This window comes from Stenella coeruleoalba, assembly GCF_951394435.1.
Source record: "Stenella coeruleoalba genome assembly, chromosome: 3".
Lineage (NCBI taxonomy): Eukaryota > Metazoa > Chordata > Mammalia > Artiodactyla > Delphinidae > Stenella > Stenella coeruleoalba.
Window position 1 is genome coordinate 13,907,529 of NC_137148.1, and position 20,425 is coordinate 13,927,953.

A 20,425-nucleotide genomic window follows, 5' to 3' on the forward strand; every position below is an offset into this window, starting at 1 on the left:
CCTCTGTTAGTGATAATTTTTGCACAGGAATTTTTCTAGACGTGACATTCAACTTAGAGTTTCCATCCAATAATGTGACAGCCTCTACACCAGCAGAGCATTCATTTTAAGTAGTTCACTGTCCCCCATCACTTTCTCCACCACATACTTCTACCATCTGTCCTCCCATATCTTCTTAATCAGAATAGCCTGATAGGCAGTCCTGGATCTAGTGATTTTTTAAAACAAGAGAATATGGAATGAGAGCCAGATGGTAAATTTGAGCATATCTAGGACAATCACTTTATTTAGCTACAAAAACAAACAAAATTAAACAGTTGCTTCTCTTTTTTATGCATTGGTTTCCCTGGCCAGATAAGTCCTTGAACTTTTTTAGATGACAGAAAATTTTCAACCACTCATCAGATACCACGTATCATTTCAAACCATGGGATATCAAAGAAAGAGCATATTTTGCTTGTGCCATTTTTAAAAGTCTCAGTCTTTGTGTAGTTGCTTTCTATTGTCTGTCAGGTTGTTTCTACGACTTTTAAGCTGAAGGGCAAATGGAGATATTATTTTGAAAAAGGTAAATATTTCAAGGGAATTTCATGTGCACTAAGGGAAACAGGGAGGGACAAACTGTGATACCCTGCCCCCACCCCTCAAGGTAAATGATGTAAATGACCAGGTTAAAGAATTTCCTCCTTGCTGAAGTCTGCATGCTGCTTTGCAAGCATTCCACAGAAATGAAGGCAATGAAGTGTGTTCCCTGAAAGGTCCTTTTCTGAGATTAGATCCTGGCTTGCCCCGCTATAGTCTAGAGCCTATCATATTAATTAACCAGATCAAACAAATTCCTTTTTCAATTGAAAACCTGTGGTCCAGTGGCTTGATCAATCTGATACCATAATAATAAAAACCATTCTGGTCCCAAAGATTTTCCTCTGAGAAAAGAACTGAATGACAAAATACTTCTGTACATCGTCCAGACACGTCAATTTCTTTTTTCAAATTGGACACTTTTCGAGGAGTTTGTAAAAACTATCTAGCAACCATGTGTAAAATAGATAGCTAGTGGGAACCTGCTGTATAGCACAGGGAGCTCAGCTTGGTGCTCTGTGATGACCTAGATGGGTGAGACGGGGCAGAGATGTGGGAGGGAGGACCAAGAGAGAAGGGATATAGGTATACATATAACTGATTCACTTCATTGTACAGCAGAAACTAACACAACATTGTAAAGCAATTTTACTCCAATAAAAAAAAAGAAAAAACAAGAATTATATTAAAACAAAATGAAAGAAAAAAAACTGTCAAGCAGATTCTGGCGGAGACATTACTTTGAGATAATAGATCAATCATCTCAAACTATTCTGTGTCATCTTGGATTTTAATGCCATTGAAATAATGCAGCCTTTTAGGCTATTTCCACTGAGGCACCAAACTAACTATTATAAACAATTATTAAGAAGTTTGGGGTTTTTTTCCACTTGATTAGCTCGTCAAATATTTCCCTCCTTTTCTGTTTTTTTTTTTAACATCTTTATTGGAGTATAATTGCTTTACAATGGTGTGTTAGTTTCTGCTGTATAACAAAGTAAATCAGCTATACGTATACATATATCCCCATATCTGTTCCCTCTTGCATCTCCCTCCCACTCTCCCTATCCCACCCCTCTAGGTGGTCACAAAGCACCAAGCTGATCTCCCTGTGCTATGCGTCTGCTTCCCACTAGCTATCTATTTTACATATGGTAGTGCATATATGTCCATGCCACTCTCTCACTTCGTCCCAGCTTACCCTTCCCCCTCCCCATGTCCTCAAGTCCATTCTCTACATCTGTGGCTTTATTCCTGTCCTGCCCCTAGGCTCTTCAGAACCTTTTTTTTTTTTTTTAAGATTCCATATATATGTGTTAACATTGGTATTTGTTTTTCTCTTTCTGACTTACTTCACTCTGTATGACAGACTCTAGGTCCATCCACCGCACTACAAATAACTCAATTTCGTTTCTTCTTATGGCTGAGTAATATTCCATTGTATCTATGTGCCACATCTTCTTTATCCATTCATCTGTTGATGGACACTTAGGTTGCTTCCATGTCCTGGCTATTGTAAATAGAGCTGCAATGAACATTGTGGTACATGATCCCTGCTTTTCTTAACACTGTGTTATGACATAACACCTGAGGAAGTGATATTTTCACATTAATAATACTTTTTATCAGACATTCATTTTTACCTGAAAGAAATGTCTTCCTCAAGAAAGGGAAGAAGTAGTGATCTCCTTTTCTGTAGGTATAAACGTCAAAAGATTCCATATTCTACTTTGGAATTCAGTCACATTAAGAAGATGTTATTATTGATATTTAGGGAACTACTTTTCCCCACATAAAACTTGCTAATATCTTCCAGATGTGTATCAATTAGCCATCCAGTTTTTGGCCTGCAACTGATAGATGACTTGTTTTCGTTCTTGTTTAGTTGTTTAGTTCTTGTTTAGTTCTTGTTTTAGTTGTGTTTCAGATGAATGTTATTCTAGCTTTACTGAAACAGAAATGACAGAACACCAATTTGATTTCCACTTGTATGCTGTGTGTAGCAATCAAATAAGCAATGACACAAGGTATGTTGAATTCTTTTCAGCTTAGGACATGCAGTTCACATATCTCCCTGTCTGAGGCCCAGGGGTGTGGAACAAAAGATAGGGTACTTTTATACCCAACAAAAGATCAGGTGCTTTTATAATGTACCCCACCTGCTCTCCAGGTGTGGCAAGCACCATATTTTGATGAGTTGTCTTATGTCAATGTGGCCTCAGTTTGGGGTGAATACATTTTCTTTGAGAACTTGTCTGCATTGACTAACAGTGTCTTTGGGCTTAGGAAAACAATCATTAAGAGAAGAAAAATTTATTTTTCACTCATACGTGGTGCTTTTCTGAGGTCCACGTTTCTTTTTTTATCAAGTGCTTTGACTAGATAGAACTAATTCTTGATTTTTTTTCTACACAAATTTTGTTAGAAAAATATTCTGTTCTTCAAGAGTCATTTGGACTTCTTTTTGTGGAAAAAAAACAAAAACCAAAGCTGTTTTTGGAAGAAAAGGGTAGACTTCTTATAACACCCACGTTTTGCTTCTGTCTCCATCAATGACCTGAATGATTCCATGCCTTCGTCAGCATCAAGGAGATAATGTCTCCCCCCATCTGCCTCTGGATGATCTTGTCTGGGACAGTTTGGAACATTTACGAACTTTAGTCTGTACCAATATGCATTATTATGCCCACGTATGATTGAATCATACATTTCCTGCTGCATCAAGGTTATCCAGGTAGCTGGAGCGCATTCCATTTTGTTGTAGATAAAAAAGCAAGGTGTCCTTCATTTACCATTTATTGCCTGACTCAGAACTCGATTCTCCTAGAACGCCTTTGGTTATGGGAGGGAAAGGTTGGAGACTGTGTTTCTTTTATTTCCTAAAGAAGATGAGTCCTTTATTTGTATCACTAAACCACTTCTGTCTCTTAATTGTTCTGCTTGTAATTGATACATTGTCCTTTAAATGCTTTTACACTGTGAGAAGGGCATTGCTTTAGAAACAGTTTAAAAGTACTTATGCACCTGGAATTATGTTCTGTGGGGAGGGAAATTAAAAAGAGAGACAAAGAAAGAGGAGGGAAAAAAGCTAGTCCTCAAAGTGTTTAAAGCTCCAGGGGTGAAAAAAAAAAAGAGGTGAAAAAATAGAATGCAGTGAAATAAAATGTTTAATAAGTGTTGACATGCGGGGTGCAGAGCTCACTGGACATCTGAGAAAACCAAAATTGCAGGGAAGTGGAGACCCTTTCAGAGCAAGGGTTCAGGCTTTTTCAGGATCCCTGAACCACCAGCATGAGAACCTGATGCTCTTAACAATGCAGGTTCCAGGGCCCCGTGCTGGCCCTGCTGAGTGAGAAGAGCTCAAATGAGACCCAGGAATTTGTATATTAACCACCTCCCACGTGATTCATAGGCACAATAGGTTCTGAGAGCTGCTTATATATTCAGTCCAAAGCACTGAAAAATAACACCGGGCTAATCCCCACCTGTCTAGATGGCCTTTAATTCATCAAATAACAAAACCAAATATACCTCTCACTTACCTCTCCCAGGTATCAAAATGCTTTGAAGGGTGACACTCTCTGTGGTGGAACATTCTTCTGGATGTCTCTCATCTCTCCCCTCCATACCTCCGATGGCCTCTTCCCACCCAATTCCCCAGAGAGCAGCCAGTTTTCTGAAAAATAACTTCCTCTTACTTTCCTGCCTAGAATCCTCCAGTGGCTTTCCGAAACACTCAGAACACTCAGAATGAAATCCAGGCACGTCTCCAGGGCCACCAAGGAACACAGGACCCAACCCCTATCCTCTTCCCCTCTCCAGCCTCATTTCACACCATCGTCCCCCTTGATTTCTGTTCATCATTTCCCCGCCACAGATGCCTTCTTTCAGATCCCCAGTAAACCTATTTCTTTTTAAGGGCCCTTGAACTTGTAACTGAATGGACTAAACTTGGGACAGAGGGTCCAGTCAGAAAAGAGCTTTATTCTTCTCCCGCCACTGGGCTGAAAAATACTCTGTTGAACTGCTCTTCCCTTCCCGTGAAAACGATGCCCAACAGTGCTCTTAGCTTTTTGCTCATTTTCTAAATAAAAAATGTGTTCCCACCCCCAGTGTGAAGCTAGCCCTCCGCTCAGGAAGCAGCACAGGTTCCCAAGGAGTGGGATTTGTGGGAAAGATGCGACGGCTGGTTAACAGACCTGTGTTGTCTTAACTTGATTTGTCTCTGGCTTTCAAATGCCCTCAGTCCGGGCTGACACCCAAGTGTTAGCTCTTCCCTGCAAGGCTCACCATACATTCTTCAGAGACAGCAGCACCGCTGCCAACCACAGGGGCCTTGGTAGAGCGCTGTTCCCTGATGTGAGCCATGCATTCTTGGAGCGGTTATTCAGACCTACATCCCCAGCTGCCCCATCCTATGCACACCCTTGGAATCCTCTCCCTTGAAGTCAGGAAGCCTGTGGGTCGGGGTCCTTCCAGGCCGTGCTGCCTTCTGCAGAGCCTACAGGGCTGGTGGGCACTGTCCCACACTGGGGCGCCGCCAAGCCCTGGAGCCGCCAGTGTCGCCCTGCTGCCCTCTCCTTTGGCTCTACCATGGCCGGTTTCCCCAGCCAGCTTCCTATCTTCAGACTTTTCCAGCCCAAACCTGGGGAACCGACTTCTTGCCACTCAAATCCCAGATTCTCCAAGTGCCCCTCGCTTTTCTTTGCTGGGAGGCTGGTGTCTGAGCTTCTGTAAGCAAGTCCTGAGAGACGGACTTGATTGGACTAGACTAGAATTCCAGTTTTCCCTTCTTGCAAACACCCCCGTCCCCCGTCCCCCCACCCCCAAAAAATGTTCAGCTGCTGCCTCTTGCCAATGACTTAGAGGAAGGACCAGGACTAATTCCCTTCTACCCATGGAGAAAGATAGGGAAGCGCTGCTGCGTTTTCTTCCCTGCAAACACACTTCAAAGCATGCTGCACTCGATGACTCTAGCCTTTTCTTATACACCCTCCTGGTATGAGCACCACGTGCACCTCCTAGCAAGTCCTGTAGGGGATGTTTCTAGTATCTCTCTTCAGAACTTGGGGAGATTTTATCACCCACTGCTCTGCGTTTCGGGAATTTAGTCACCCTACAAAGAAAAACCCTATTCCTTAAGTTGTTCTGTTCTGATTGCTTTCATTATCCATCCATGCATAACAGACTATCCCCAGAAGTAGTGACTTAAAACAACACGTTAATCTTTTTTACGATTCTGTGTGTTGACTGGCCTCAGCTGAGTGGTTCTTCTTTTCTGTCATTTGTGTTCACTCACTTGGTGGCATTCAATTGGGTTGGCCTGGAAAGCTGATGAAGTCTTCACCCAGATGGTGCTCAGTGAAGCCTCTCTTTATAACTTGGGCTTCTTGACAGCATGGCAGTTTCAGAGCAGCTGAACTTTTTAAAAGGCAGCTGGCTTCAAAGAAGGAAAGCAGGAGCTACTGGGCTTAAAAGATAGGCTTGGAGCAGGCATGCTGCATCTGCCAGTGAAGGAAAAAAAGACTGCCTCTGGATAGTAGGAGTGGCATGCCCGTATAGAAAGGGAAGGGATTGACAGAAGCCATCTTTGGAGGCTGTTTATCATACTGACCCCTCTGCCTGGAATGTTCTTTCCAAAGATCTTAACATGGCCACTGGCCCCCTTCTCAGCATTCAGGTCTCAGCTCAAATGTCATCACTGGCCTGTCATCACCAAGGTACTTGCCAACTCCACCCGTCTCACATAACCCTACAGTCACTCTGAGTTTACTGTCTTCGTTTCATTTCATTGTTTTTTGTTTATTGTATATTGCCATTGTTTATTATTATTTGTACATTGTCTCTACTTAACCTTCCACTCCCTATGGGAACGTAAGCTCCTGGATAGAAAGGAACTTGGCTTCTTTATTCTCTGCAGTCTCTACATCATCCAGAAAAGAGAAATGACTCACTAACTCTTTGTGAAGAAATTAACACCTAGCTCAGTTCTACCATGTTCAAAGCCAGCTCTCAATAATAGTGGTTGATGATATGACCCAGGAGTCCCACTACTGAGCATATGCCCTGAGAAAACCATAATTCAAAAAGAGTCATGTACCACAATGTTCATTGCAGCACTATTTACAATAGCCAGGACGTGGAACCAACCTAAGTGTCCATCAACAGATGAATGGATAAAGAAGATGTGGCACATATATACAATGGAATATTACTCAGCCATAAAAAGAAACGAAATTGAGTTATTTGTAGTGGGGTGGATGGACCTAGAGTCTGTCATACAGAGTGAAGTCAGTCAGAAAGAGAAAAAAATACCGTATGCTAACATATATATATAGAATCTAAAAAAAAAAAAAAAAAGGTTCTGAAGAATCTAGGGGCAGGACAGGAATAAAGACACAGACATAGAGAATGGACTTGAGGATATGGGGAGGGGGAAGGGTAAGCTGGGACAAAGTGAGAGAGTGGCATGGACATATATACACTACCAAACGTAAGGTAGATAGCTAGTGGGAAGCAGCTGCATAGCACAGGGAGATCAGCTTGGTGCTTTGTGACCACCTAGAGGGGTGGCATAGGGAGGGTGGGAGGGAGGGAGATGCAAGAGGGAGGGGATATGGGGGTATAGGTATACATACAGCTGATTCACTTTGTTATACAGCAGAAACTAACACAACATTGTAAAGCAGTTATACTCCAATAAAGATGTTAAAAAAACAATAGTAGTGGTTGATGGACACAAATGTCTTTATATCTACCCAAGGTTTCATGGGAGAGTAACAATTTTAGAATATTTTTTAAAAATCTCTAGAACAGTAGAGACAATTTCTCAGTCAAAGTTTGACTCCAATCACACTTTGGATTTCTCCCGGATAAAATGCCCTCAGCTTTAATGAAACTTCTTAATGTTAATAAACAGCTAAACAAAATTTTATTTTCTGCTTAGTCAAGGGAGAATATTAATGTTACACCCTTGATTTTCCTTCTCATAATACGTTAATGCTGTAGTAAATCAACATCATTAAGGGGACCATACCTTAAGGTGGGAACGGACAACCTGCAGTTTTTATGCCATTAATTTTATTGGGATAATAATGATAATAGCTAAGCATCTCGAGCACTTAGCCTGAGTGCCTGGTTCTGTGCTAAGTGCTTCACGTGGACCAACTCTTGGGTTAGTCTAAGCACAATGACCAGAAGGGTCTTTTGCTGCCTTTGTGGCAACTGTCTATAACCTCTAGGAATATGCCCTTAATGAATATCACCATTTGAACAACTTCCTCCCTGATTCTCTGCAAACTCTACAAGAAGAGAGAGAGATACTTTGATATATTACCTTTTTTTATTAAAGTATAGGTGCTGTACAATATTGTATGTGACAGGCATACAATATAGTGATTCACAATTTTTAAAGGTTATACTCCATTTGTAGTTATTATAAAATATTGGTTATATTCCCCATGTTGTACAGTATTTTATATCTAATAGCTTGCACCTCTTACTCCCCCACCCTTGTCTTTCCTCTTCCCTTTCCCCACTGGTAACCACTGGTTTTTTCTCTGTATCTGTGAGTCTGCTTCTTTTTTGTTGTATTCACTAGTTTGTTGTATTTTTTAGATTCCATATATAAGTGATATCACATGGTATTTGTCTTTCTCTGTCTGACTTATTTCACTTAGCATAATGCCTTCCAAGTCCATTCTTGTTGCTGTAAATGGCAAAACTTTGTTCTTTTTGTATTTGTCTTTCTCTGTCTGACTTATTTCACTTAGCATAATGCCTTCCAAGTCCATTCTTGTTGCTGCAAATGGCAAAACTTTGTTCTTTTTTATGGCTGAGTACTATTCTATTGTATATATACACACCACATCTTCTTTATCTATTCACCAGTTGATAGACACAGGTTTCTTCCATATCTTGGCAATTGTAAATAATGTTGCTATGAACATTGGGGTGCTGTATCTTTTTGAATTGGTGTTTTTGTTTTTTTCAGATATATACCCAGGAGTGGAATTGCTAGGTCATATGGTAGTTCTATTTTTAGTTTTTTGAGGAACCTCCATACTGTTCTCCACAGTGGCTGCACTAATTTACATTGCCACCAACAGTGCACAAGTGCTCCCTTTTATCCACACCCTCAACAATATTTGTTATTTGTGTTCTTTTTGATGATGGCCATTCTGACAGGTGTGAGGTGAGTCTTACTGTGGTTTTAATTTGCATTTTCCTGATGATTAGTGATGTTGAGCATCTTTTCATGTGCCTGTTGGCCATCTGCATTTCCTCCTTGGAAAAATGTCTATTCAGTTCTTTTTTTAATTTTTTAATCTGGTTAGTTAGGGTTTTGTTTGTTTGTTGATGTTGGCTTATATGAGCTTTTTATATATATTGGACATTAGTCCCTTATCAGTCATACCATTTGCAAATATTTTCTCCCATTCAGTATGTTGTTTTTTCATTTTGTCAAAGTTTCCTTTGCTGTGCAAAAGCTTTTAAGCTTAAATAGGTTCCATTTGTTTATTTTTGCTTTTATACCTTTTAACAGTGGTTACCCCAGCCCTAGAGTAACCATGTTATAATACACTTTACTTAAACATAAGATTCGCAAGCATTTCTTTCTTACTTTCATATGTTAGTAGACTCTTGTCCCCAAAAAACTGTCTGTCTACTTCCTCAAGAAACACTAATTGTATGAGTTTTAGCTGTCTCTATAAAATTGCATTTCTATTTAATGGTATCTTTCAATAAATAAGTAAGGAAAATTGCAAGCTCAATAATTTATAAGTCTTATTATGTACCTCTGTTTATACCTTAAATAACAACTTTTGAATGTGAATCTGTAATTATATGATATGTTAAATGCTATTCTAAAACTCAGTTTTTATTAAAATCCTCCCAAACCATTTAAATGTGTTTTGACTTTCCAAATTGACCACTTTTCATAGGCTTTTCACAAATACTATCTCATAAGGCATAAAATTAAGGAATGCTTGGAAATAACGCCCATTCAGTTGTTGCCTCTCAGTGCCCATAACATAGCTGACTATTCCCTGCTGAAAACTCTGGTCTCAAGATCACTGTTCATTTAATTGATGGCTAATGTCTTCATTACACAGCTGTTAGTCCATCAAGAAGATAGTTAATGAACTTGGCAATATACATTGCATTAACTTTTTGCCCTAAGGTTAATCATGGGATTATTTTCAAATGTGCTTTTGATGTGCTAAGCTTCCCTAATAAATATGATTAAGTAAGATAAGTTGAGAGGAAGAACATCAATTCAATGAAAATTGCTTAACATTAGGCAGTAGGTTTATAAATGAGTAAAGGGAAATTTAATGTCTGTACTTTATGGCTCTTAAAGGATATTTGGCTGTGACCCAGATGCTAAGCTTTACCTTCACTGAGTTAAACCAGGAACACTGATTTATACACCAATATGATGTTCTTCAACTGTACCATTCAGGGCCTTATTTTTGCAAATAATATGTTCTTTTCCTCTTTCTTTACATCAGAATAAGCATTATTCTTCTTAGTTAGAATAATAATAGAGGATATTCTAAGATTCAATCAATGAGGGGAATAAACAATGTTGAAATAGTAGACTCCTAAGAACAAAATGTGTTTTATTAAAGAAACATTCTCCCAAGCATTGTAAGTAAATTTACATTAAATATTAAAGCTTTCTAAAGAAAAATCTATTTACTCACTTAAAAAAAAAAAAAAAAAGAACAGTGCAAAGTGCCCTTGCTGTTGCTACTGAAACTACTTTTGTCAAGACTATCCTTCTAATATCCATCCTTCTGAGTGCTATAATTTTAGCCCTTACTGACCTATTCAATATTAGACTAACCTCTAGGAATAACAATAAACTGTCCAGCATTTAGAACAACAAAGAGAGTAGAAACACATTTTGTGATATAATTCTCCTTAACTTAGTTTCTGTTAGTCTTATTAAGAAAAATAGTCTTGGATTTAAAGTTTCTATCATTTGTCCAGGTCTAAAATGATGTTTTCTAAAAACATTTTAATACAGTCGATTAAGTCACTTTCTTCTGTGCCAGTCAAAGTCCCAGAGAGACTATGATGATGACCTCAGTTTGGGAATGATGGCAACCACCATTGAAGAGAGGAAATTAGTTTATACTTGAATGGGATCCTTTTTTTTTCAAGTACAAAATTAGTACTCTCTCCCCCTTAGCACAAAATGTACTTGCTAGGATAGATTCAAGCTTCCTTTACTCAGCATTCCATCTGGCTTAATCTCAGCTGAAGGGGAGAATCACAAAGCAGATGTCAGTCATGGTCTGACCTCTTGGTTTAGAAGGCGGGGTGGGCAATAGCTTCTACTTCTCCACTGGCTTCTCCCTCCAGACATAATCTCCATTTATCCCGTTGCTTTAAGAACATGAGTTCCATTTCTTTTGTTGTTGTTGTCTGAGGCTTACTGAAAATATTACAGCACAGCAGAAAGATTCAAACGACTCCACGTGGTGTTTTGAAATTCATCCCTCCTGTAGGCTGAGTGACTGGCAGGTTGGACAGACTGCCAAAGACCAAGAGCTTCAGCATTTCCTTAGTGTCAGGATCTACTTCAGTGATTTCCTGATCCCAGGCTGAGACCTCAGGCACGTAATTATCTCTCCTCTCCCTCGCCTCCTCCTGCAGCTTGATGGAGATACGTCTCACTGGACCACTCTGAATCCGCTTCATCAGATGTGTGACATAGCCTGCGATCTTGTTGTGGAGCTTCTTGCTGGGAATGATGGCGATCTCCTCTCACATGTGCTTGTTGGTGTGCAAGTCGTTGCCCAGGCGCGTGTAGTACTTCTCAATGATGACCCGGGCCGCCTTCTTCATGGTTTTGGTGCGGACGTGGCCCGTGTTGGCGGTCCTTGGTAAAAGAGGTTCATTTCTTTATTAGATGACAGACTTTAGGTCTCTGGAGTATTTTTCAGAGAAGAATTTTTGCTTTTCAAGAACAGCTACACAAAATAATCTTGAGCCAAAGTATTCTTTCTTTAGATTTCTACCAGAAGGGGAATAGAACTACAAAGTTTTATTTTCAAAATTCTCATGTTCAAGTCAATAAATATTTAAAGTCTATAAAGCACTGTACTAATGAGAAGACAGGGATTGGAAGAGTTGGTAAGATCAAACTGAAAAATGAAGACAAACAAAACGCCATATTTCTGCCTTCCAGTTGCTGATATCTTGTTGAAGAGATGAGGACATGTCCTAATAATCTGGTACAAACTGAGTTGTACCAAGTGATGCAAAGGAAGCTCAGACTCATTGGGGGTGGTAAGGATGTGATTATTGAGGAAAGCCTTTTGAGTGTTGACCATTGAGTTGAAGCTCCAAGGTCTTCAACAAAGTGGAAGAGTGTTACAGACCTAAGAAGGAACTTGCACCAAGTCCCAGCAGCTTGAGGGCTCAGATCCCATTCTAGGAAAAAGGCTACAATGAGGGATGTACAGAGGGTGTGATGGGATGAGGTGGGAGATAAAACTGTAAAATGATGGAATGCCTTACTTATTTTTTGTAATTTTTTGGTCATTATTGGAAGTACATATACATATATTCCCTTTCCAGAATGTGTCGTCCCACCATAACACTATCCAGAATCCAGAAAATGATGCTAAAGAGTTCATGTGTTTCCCCTTGACAACACTTCATCCTGTAATGCGTCCATCTCAGGGGGTCCCAAGCCAGTCTCCCCTCTTTAGCTTCTGGTACCTTTTCTCTTCACCATGGCTTTCTAGATCAGAGGCCAGCAAACATTTTCTAGAAAAGGCCAGATGGTAAATATCTTAAGTTTCACAGGTCAAACATTCTTTTTTACAGCTACTCAATGCTGCTGTTAAAGAATGAAAGCACCCATAGACAATAGGTAAATGAATGGTGTGGCTGTGTTCTGATAAAACTTTATTTCAAAAGCAAGTGGCAGGCCAGATTTGGACCACTGGTTATAGTTTATGGACCCCTGTTCTAGGACTATCAACTCCTTTGTCTTCTCCAAAGGATCTTAGTTGTTCCTACTCTCTGTCTTCAGTCAAGACTGCTAGTTATTTGAAATCATCGGATTTCCAGTCTTGGTGAATCTGGGGTAGGACCTGATTTTGGAGGCAATGTTAAAAAGGATGGTCTTTTCTTGTCTGAACTTCAAGATGAAGGATCTAGAAGACAAAACTTTCAGCACAACTCTAGGGTGTTACTGTGCTTGAAGTGTCTCTCTTTTTTCTAGTTTTGCCAAAGACATCTTTCTGCTAATTTAGCTCATTTGGGCCAGGGCTTGAGAAGGGAACTAGGTGTGTAATATATTCCAAGAAAGAGGTCAGCCAGAAGTGGAAAGATGGGAGATGAAGAAAAATACCATTTTGCTATATTTGTAATCCCCAAACCTAGTTTTTGAGTGACCACTATTTGTCAATCCACTAATTTTCCTTTAATTTAACTATTGTAACACGGGATCCAAAAAAATGAAGCATTTCAGCTTAATGTATACACAGTGGAAAAATCCATTGGAGATTGTTCATCAGGAGAATAAGTGTTCAGAATTTTTTATAGAAAATATAATTCTGATAACAGTGTACAGTATAGAAGAACCAGTGGGCTTTAGTTAAAAAGTCTCAGTGGTTGCCAAGGGTTGGAGGGAGGGATGGATGAATAGGCAAAACTAGGATTTATTTATTTTTATTTTTTGCGGTACATGGGCCTCTCACTACTGTGGCCTCTCCCGCTGCGGAGCACAGGCTCCGGACACGTAGGCTCAGCGGCCATGGCTCATGGGCCCAGCCACTCCGCGGGATGTGGGATCCTCCCGGACCGGAGCACGAACTCGCGTCCCCTGCATCGGCAGGCGGACTCTCAACCACTGCGCCACCAGGGAAGCCCCAAAACTAGGATTTTTAAGGCAGTGAAACTGTTCTGTATGGTATTATAATGGTGGATACATCTGATACATTAGTTCAAACCCATAGAATGTGCAATACCAAGAGTGAACCCTAATGTAAACTATGAATTTTGGGTGATTATGGTGCATCAATGTATGTCCATCAATTGTAACAAAAGTACCACTCTGATGCAGAATTTGATAAAGAGGGGAGACTATACTTGTGTGAGGGCAGAAGGTATATGAGAAATCTCTCTACCTCCACTCAATTTTGCAGTGAACCTGAAACTGCTCTAAAAATTAAATTCTACTTTAAAAGAAGTCACTGACAAGGAATAATCCCAGATTTAACTAGTGAGATGGCATACATAGGTGCCATTTATGGCCCTCGAAGACACCCTTAGTAAGCGCACAAAGACAAAATTTCCAAAGGGCAGAGTAGGGTTGGAAGAGATGCAAGGCATTTGCCTTAAGACTGTGATCTAGACAGAGTGCCGCTCTGTCAGTCAAGCAGTATGCAGATTGTACTTTCCAAAATGACTGCAACAAAAGCTCCCATCCCACATTTCTTCTTCCTGTGTGATGCTGTAACTCCTCTTACAGAGATGTAGGGGCTTTGTTTCTCCCCTTGAATCTGACAACAGCAGAACTGATGCTATGGAACTTCCGAGGTTAGGACATGAAAGTCTATATGGATTTCACCTGGAGCTCCTGAGACATTGTTCTGGAACTTAGTCACCATGCTATGAGGAAGTGGCAAGACCACACGGAGGTCAGGTCTAACTTTCTGGCTAAAGCTCCTTTTGAGGTCCCAGCCAGTAGCCAGCATCAACCTCCTGACATGTGACTAGGTGAGTCACAAGGTGACTCTAGCCCCAAACACCATCTGCTGCAATAGCGTGAGAAACCCCACCCCCAAGCAAACACTGCCTAACTGAACCTAGTCAACACCCAGAACAATGAGAGAAAATAATAAAGCAATTTTTGTCGCTTTGATGTGAATCTTTACACAGCAATAGATAACCAAATAAGTACAAGGGGTACAAAAAGAGAGGCCCAAGCTGGGTAGTTGCTGCTGTTTAATAAATCAGTAGAAAATAATAGTTAATAATATCATGTCTAGTTCTTATGTTCACTTTTTAATATTTCGATCAAGTGGCCCAAGATTCCTTTTAAGGACCACTATATTCCCCATCTTTCCTAAGAGTGCTAACAGGACTGACAAGATCTGGCTTCTCAGATGCAAATGGTCTACATGAGCCAGAAGCCTGGGAACATACACATCATGCTCAAACGACTATCCATGTATTTAATTTAAAAATAAAAAAACATTGCTCATCACTCCATAGGTACTAGGCTGATACATTCAAGTCACAAGATATCAAACCCTAGAGATACAATGTCTTTTTTAATTTTGCAAAAATTGCCTTTTTATCCTTAACGCATTAATTCATCCTTTACTTTTTTTTTATCTTGCTTATGCAGTAGCATATCTCCTGGGATCACTGCAAATCTTGATAAGGCCCTGTGGCATGTACTTTAACCTAATTATAGAAGCAACTCCAATGGCCTCTCATTCACTTGGATGCAAAGAGATGCATGACTTAACAGGGTCACTTTCTTGGGCTAATTCCACTCTTCAGTCAGCCAAGAGGCAGCTGCTTGAGCATGTCCAAGGATGTAGAATGTGGCCACTCCTGCTTCCATGCCAACACCCACCCCCTTCATTCTCTACAAACAAAATTCTCTCCCACTTAAGGGCAAAGGATAATATCACCTCTCTGGCTTCTAGCTGCCCATTTCTTCCTCTAATTTGTATAACCACATTCCTCACTTCTTCTCTCCATGACCTGAGATAATGTGTCTTTTCTACTTCAAGTCAAAATCTTCATCTTTTTTCTGAAGTCTACCACTTCCCATCTTTTTTTTTTTTTTTTTTTTTTTGCGGTACGCGGGCCTCTCACTGTTGTGGCCTCTCCCGTTGCGGAGCACAGGCTCCGGACGCGCAGTCTCAGAGGCAATGGCTCACCGGCCCAGCCGCTCCACGGCATGTGAGATCTTCCTGGACCGGGGCACGAACCCGTGTCCCCCGCATCGGCAGGCGGACTCTCAACCACTGCGCCACCAGGGAAGCCCCACTTCCCATCTTCTCAGAGGCTTTCTCCATAAATAATACTCTCTTTTCTGTATCTTCAACCTCTTCCTCTTTCCTGACACTTGACCCTCTGCCTATAAATTTTCCCATTCTAAAGATTAACTCTTCCTTGTCCTTGTATCTCTTTAGATACCTCCTTATCTTCCTTTTCAACCAAACTTTTTGAAAATGTTGTCAATATTTGATTTCCCTTGCTCAAATCCTATTCATTCTTTGTTCTAGCATAATCTCAATATTGCCTACATCATTTGAATGGTTGGGGTCACCAATGATTTTCGGAAATTATTCCAAGACTTATTGACTTGCTCTTTGTAAACCTTTAGAGATTCTCAACCATTTCATCCTTTGGAAATAACCTATCTTCCCTGTTTTCCACATCACTCTCTCCTAATTTGACTTGACTTCCCTCTCTTCCTTCCCTCCCTCCTTCCTTCTTTATTTTGTCTTTTCTCTCTCAACAATATATAGGGTCTTGTATTAGTCAGCTCAGGCTGCCATAGCAAAATGTTATAGATTGGGTCACTTATAACAGAAATTTATTTTCTCAAAGCTCTGGAGACTAGCAGTCCCAGATCAGGGTGCCAGCCAATTCAGTTCCTGGTGAAGTTTCTTTTCCTGTCTTGCATATGGCCACCTTCTCGCTATATTCTCACATGGAGTTTCCTCTGTGCATGCACAGAGAGTAAACAAGAGATCTCTCTCTCCTCCTCTTATAAGACCAACAGTCTATGGAATTCGGGCCCCACCCTTAACTCTTTTAACCTTAATTTCCTCCTAAAGGTCTTATCTCCAAATACCTCACATTGAAACTTAGAGCTTCAACAAATGAATTTGGAGAAGGGCCATAATTTAGTCCATAGCAAGTATAGTTTGTCACATAAAAACTAGGCAGAGGCACACAGTTCCACGTTTGCTTGCAGATTGGGCACCTCTCTCTTTCCCCTCTGATGCCCTTAGTGAGTTGTTGGCATTTACTTTCACACCTGTTACTTCAGAATCCCAAGATGGTTGCTACATCCTCAGAGGTTTTCCTTGAGAAGCTGAAACCAGGCAAACCTATGAGCCAAGTTCCTTTTTTTAGGAGCAAGAAAATAATAGTGGCCCTCAGACTCCCTTTATTTCTTCCTAACCAGAACTGCCTCACATGCATATCAATGGCAAGGGGGATTTCCACAATTGATTTAGTCTAATCAACATCCACTTTCCCTGGGATAAGGGAGGGGTGATTCTACAGCACACAGGGTTCTGTCAGTCATGCAGGCAGAAGGACATGGCTGACTTCTATCTTTCTGACTGCCCTCTCTCAGCCTTCTTCTTAAAAGCCTCTTACTTCAACTGGCCCCTTATATTTCAGTCTCCAGGATTCTTTACTTGGACTAATATTCTCTCTATACTCTTTTCCCAGGTAACCTCATTTATGCCCACTGTTTGCATTACGCCTTAAACATTATAGACCCCCAAATCACTTTCTCTAGTCTAGATATCTTCTATTGACTAAGCTTATATATATATCTAAAGGTCTTCCTGGCATTTCTACCAGGATTTTTCACAGACATCTTGAAGTCAACATGTTGAAAAGTGAAACTCGTTTCCGTTTCCAATGCCACACATTCTCCATCTCTTTGGTACTCTCTCTGTTGTTTAGTGGAAACGTCTCATAACGATTTACCCAAGCAAACAAACCACTATTATCTTAGGTGCCTTCCACTCCCTTACCTACCACATCCATTTAGTTACCAATACCTCACAAATCTCTGCACTTTTTTTCATCCCTACTACCACGCCTTCCTCCTTTAGCTTCATTTCCTACTATTTCCTTTCTGTCATATTACAGTATTTATCAATCTAGGACCTGCTTCTAATAATGCGCACCTTTGTTTGCATATCTTTCATGACTGCCAAACTTTAAGGGACAAGAGGGCATTTTTACATTCTTCTTTTACATTCTTTTTTTTTTTTTAACATCTTTATTGGAGTATAATTGCCTTACAATGGTATGTTAGTTTCTGTTTTATAACAAAGTGAATCAGCTATACATATACACATATCCCCATATCTCTTCCCTCTTGCCTCTTTTACATTCTTGTACTCATTGCAACCTGGTACATGGTAAGCCCTCATGAAACTAAGTTCAATTCAGCGACCGAAACTCATATATATAGAAATGATAATGCAATGTCCTTGCACTGGGCTTTCTTGCTCTTCTCAGCATAAGACACTTGAGGGAAGAATCTTTGTTGTTCCCTTCCTTTGTAACTTTCTAAAATACTGAGTGCAGTGCTTTTTACTACTGATGACAAACACATTCAAAAATATCAATAGATTAACTCCAGAAAACAAAGCGATATGCTCTATAGTTGTGGATGGACATGGCATTGATATATTTTTCCATGTTGTATGCAGTACTTTCCTGTCTGCATTACACATGGACTCCCTGGAGTTGGTCACCATCAGAGTGTGTAATTCTGTAAAATGGAATCTTGGTTCAGATCAGGTCTGTGGTGTCTTCTGGATCTCAGGTCTTGTGATTCCATGATTATAAGATTACTGAGAGAAGCAAGTTCATTTTGATGTAAATAAGCCCATGAACTGGGGAAGGAAGAGTGCTGTCCCTGATGATGTTCTGCAGTAACCGTTTGGCTCAAAAAAAAATGAAAATAGTTTATTTTTGACACTAGGGGATAAATCTTAATCTTTGAAGTTCTCAAAGGTATGATTTTCTTTTTGGAAAACACTATTTAAGAACATCAATACACCCCTTTGAATTTGGGTCAAAATTTGATGACATAGCATTAATGGTTATGTCAGAACTACTGGATCAAATCATAGGTATTGAGATAGTCTTTCTTCAATGAAATTTTATCAGTGTAATAGCTATTTCCAGAATACACCCCCATAATTAAAACTAAGATAGGATATGGGATTAAAATACCAAAAACAATTGATCATATTGAAATGGAGCAGGACCCTATGGCCCTTGGCCCCATGTCTTCAGCCTGCCTTTTGTCTGTGGAAAAAGTTTAGCCAAAGAACAAGTTTAATCAGAAAATGATTAAATGAGAAAATGCAGAAACAAAAGATAACAAGAAGACTAAATAATAATAGTTTAGTCATTAAGCAGAGTCAAGGACCTTTAGTTCCTCCTCAAGGGCTATAGATAATATTCTGAGCCCTATCCTGTGAGCTGTCTTATAGATACTGAGACCCCCACCAGGTGGAAGAAGTTAACTACATGAGGACCAGGCTGTAGACATGACATAAGCTGCCAGAGTTCTGAGAACTGGCCTCAAAGAAATGGGAACAAACTGACCCTGGAACTAAAGACTAACTGTATTTAAAACAATCAAGATGATGCTGATCAGACCACCACATGACCAATCTCATAATGACTGTCAGAGCTGACTGCTGTTTCTGCATGTAGCCCCCTTCCTCTGTCCATAAAAGCTCTTGCCCCCTGATTGTCAGTGTGGGGCTGAGTAAACCTTTGGACAGGCATCTGCCCTCCTCATCCCCCTCCACACACTGCTGGCATCTGCAATAAAGCAAGCTTTCCTTTCCACCAACCCAGCCTCTTTATTGGCTTTCAAGCGGTGAGCTCAATTTAGGTTACAATATCACATTTAAACTTATTTTGACTAAGTTGAGTGAAATTTGCTTTCCTTCTAAGAACACGTGATTTTCAATTAAATTATTAGAAATAAAAAATAAATTAGTTATCCTCTCTAAGTTCTTATTTTCATTCCATTATTGACCTCCTCCTTGCTTTGAAAGTTTTGCACTTGAGGGCTTCCCTGGTGGCACAGTGGTTAAGAATCCACCTGCCAATGCAGAGGACACGGGTTCGAGCCCAGGTCCGGGAAGATCCCACATGCCTCAGAGCAACTAAGCCCATGCACCACAACTACTGAGCCTGCGCTTTAGAGCCCGCAAGCCGCAATTACTGAGCCGAAGTGCCACAATTGCTGAAGCCCGCGCACCTAGAGCCTGTGCTCTGCAACAAGAGAAGCCACCGCAACGAGAAGCCGGCGCACCACAACGAAGAGTAGCCCCGCTCGCCGCAACTAGAGAAAGCCCGCATGCAGCAATGAAGACCCAATGCAGCCAAAAATAAATAAATTAAATAAATAAATTTTTTAAAAAAAGAAAGTTTTGCACTTGAAATTACCCTCTTTACTCATAAATTTATCTCATCTTTCTGAGAGTATGAGAAGCAATACACTTTATTTATACAGTGTTTTACCATCTGCAATGTCCTTTTCGATCTATTTAACTACATCTAAACCACACGTTAATCTCATGAAGCAGACAAACCAGATATAATTTCACAGATGAGGAAACTGTCACCTTTACCCAAGATCACATGATTAGAAAGTGATAAAACCAAGAGAAGACTCAATATCGTTTGATATTTAGTCTACTGCTCTTTACAACTTGGCAACCATTCCAAACTCAAAAAATATATCTCCCTCTGCCTTTTATAAAACAGCATTAAGATTGCACTGAGATGCACAGAGTATAAAATTGCTTGTATACTTTTGATCTTTTCTTTCTTCTTGCCATTTCAGTTTTGAAATAGCAAACCTTGGGAAGGTATCTCAGGTTTATACAGTGAAAACTTTACTTCTCAGGACTTGGGAAAGTCTAGTCAACATTGCTGAAATAGAAAAAAAAAAACATGTTCTTCATGGAATATTCATAAGACAAATGTATTTTTAAAACTTGCAAAGCTGGCTGAGCTACAACCTCACAAGTGATATTTCAAAACATGTTAGAGGTCTTCTGCTTGTGGCCAT

The 20,425-nt window shown here is 40.1% G+C and overlaps 1 pseudogene across 1 annotated transcript in view; it reads right to left on the bottom strand.

The window, feature by feature from the left end:
- Positions 1–11,019: 11,019 nt before the first annotated feature.
- LOC307184108 (small ribosomal subunit protein eS17-like) overlaps positions 11,020–20,425 on the bottom strand; it is a 125,126-nt pseudogene continuing 115,720 nt past the window's right edge. The window contains exon 3 of the transcript in view: positions 11,020–11,476. The product of the transcript in view is annotated as a small ribosomal subunit protein eS17-like (transcript). The remainder of the gene's footprint in view (positions 11,477–20,425) is intronic.